Raw genomic sequence first — 2,259 nt, forward strand, 5'->3', positions numbered from 1 at the left:
GTACAGTATAGGAAACGCTGAGCAGTCGCTGGATAACTGAGAAGCCCACTAAGGTCAATTGATGGTTGCCCTTCTCTTTGCTTCCCCCTATTTGCTCAAGAGGAGCATTTATGGCTGGGTGGGGTAGCCACCAGAGCCTTTGGGAGGCCAAGGCTCTGTTTAAAAAAAAAAAGTTTCCAGTTTTGCCTTTCATATTTGGGTATGGTACTATATTGGGCTTTTGTCATTTTATTTTTTTTAATGATAGCCAATTGATCCAGCACTATGATTTTATTATTTTTTTTAATTTTACTTTTTGAGACAAAGCCTCGCTTTGTGGACTAGAGTGCCGTGGCATCAGCTTAGCTCACAGCAACCTCAGACTCCTGGACTCAAGCCATCCTCCTGCCTCAGCCTGCCGAGTAGCTGGGACTATAGGCATGCACCATCGTGCCCAGCTAATTTTTTCTATATATATTAGTTGTCCAATTCATTTCTTTCTATTTTTAGTAGAGACGGGATCTCACTCTCGCTCAGGCTACTTTCAAACTCCTGACCTTGAGTGATCCACCCGCGTTGGCCTCCCAGAGTGCTAGGACAGTATTATTTATTAAAGAGACAAATTCTGCAAGGCCAATTTTGTTGTAAGTGCCTATATATGCATGAGTCTGTTTCTGTGTTTTCTATCTACTTCATTGTTCAAGTTCTCTATGATTATAATAATATCACACTATCATAAAGACCACAGTTTTATAATAAGTAATGATATCTAATGACAGAATAATACTTACATCTTGTTCTTCAAAATAGCCTTAGCTGTGCTTGCTTCAGCAGCACATATACTAAAATTGGAACAGTACAGAGAGGATTAGCATGGCCCCTGAGCAAGGATGACACGCAAATTCGTGAAGCATTTTTTTTAAAGAGCCTTAGCTGTTCTTAGCTCTTGCGTTTTAAATAAATTTAAATGAGTTTGTCAATATCTACATAAATTGCTTTAAATCCATAGATCAATTTGGGAAAATTAGGTTTTTATAATATTAAGTATTTTAAGTCACAAGCATGACACACCTTTTCATTCACATGCATTTCTTTAATGTTCTTCAGTAAAGTTTTATAATCATTCCTATGGAGATCTTGCACATATTTGTTATATTAATTCCTAGGCTTAATTTTTTTTTTTTTTTTGAGGTAAGGTCCATTGTCAATGATCATCTTGAACTCCTGAGCTCAAGCAATCCTTCCACGTTAGCCTTCCAAGTAGCTGGGATTACAGGCACACACCACTGCACCCAGCTTCATGATATTTTTTGATGCTTTTATATTAAAGAGTATCCTTTTTCTTTTCATCTTCTGTTTATTACTATTATATAGAAATATACTAATCTTTGTTAATGATTTTGGATTTAGCAATACTGATAAACTCTCTTATTAATCCTAATGTTTTTTTCTGTAGATTTGAAAACTTCCATATACACAATCATATTATCTTCAGATAATGATAGTATTCTGTCTTCTTTCTATCTTCCTCTCCTATTCTTTTTTTGTTTTACTTTTTTTCTGAGACAGGGTCTTTCCCCTCCTCTTTTTTTTTTTTTTTTTAAAGACAGAGTCTCACTCTGTTGTCCAGGCTAGAGTGCCATGGAATTAGCTCACAGCAGCCTCAAACTCCTGGGCTCAAACAAGCAATACTCCTGCTTCAGTCTCCCAAGTAGCTGGGACTACAGGTATGTGCCACCACACCTGGCTAATTTTTTTATTTTTATTTTTAGTAGAGACAGGGTCGTGCTCTTGCTCAGGCTGGTCTCAAACTCCTGAGCTCAAGAGATCCTCCTGCCTCAGCCTCCTAGAGTGCTAGGATTACAGCACTATTGTTTAGGCTGGTGTGCAGTGTTGTGACCACAGCTCACGGAACCTCAAACTCCTGGGCTCAAGCAATCCTCCTGCCTCAGCCTCCTGAGTAACTGGGTCTACAAGTGCATGCAACCATACCCAGTTAATTTTTTTTTTAATTTTTTGTAAAGACATAGTCTTGCCATTTTGCCCAGAATGTTCTCAAACTCCTGGCCTCAAGCTATCCTCAATCCTCCTACCGTGGCTTCCCAAAGCACTGGAATTACAGGCAAGACTCTAGCACTCCTCTCCTATTCTTATGCCTTTTACTTCTTTTTCTTGCCTTATTTCACTGGCTAGCACTGGTAGTATTTAACAAAAGTATTGATAGTGTGCTTTTTTGTATTGTCCTAATTTCAAAGGAAAGCTTTCCATATTTAATTATTA

The 2,259-nt window shown here is 38.1% G+C and overlaps 1 non-coding gene across 1 annotated transcript; it reads left to right on the forward strand.

Annotated features, from left to right (window-relative positions):
- Window positions 1–797: 797 nt before the first annotated feature.
- Window positions 798–900, forward strand: LOC142873143 (U6 spliceosomal RNA). The gene has a single exon (XR_012921191.1). It is a non-coding gene; the product is annotated as a U6 spliceosomal RNA (small nuclear RNA).
- Window positions 901–2,259: the final 1,359 nt, after the last annotated feature.

Source organism: Microcebus murinus, chromosome 9, assembly GCF_040939455.1.
Source record: "Microcebus murinus isolate Inina chromosome 9, M.murinus_Inina_mat1.0, whole genome shotgun sequence".
In the NCBI taxonomy this organism is placed as follows: Eukaryota; Metazoa; Chordata; class Mammalia; order Primates; family Cheirogaleidae; genus Microcebus; species Microcebus murinus.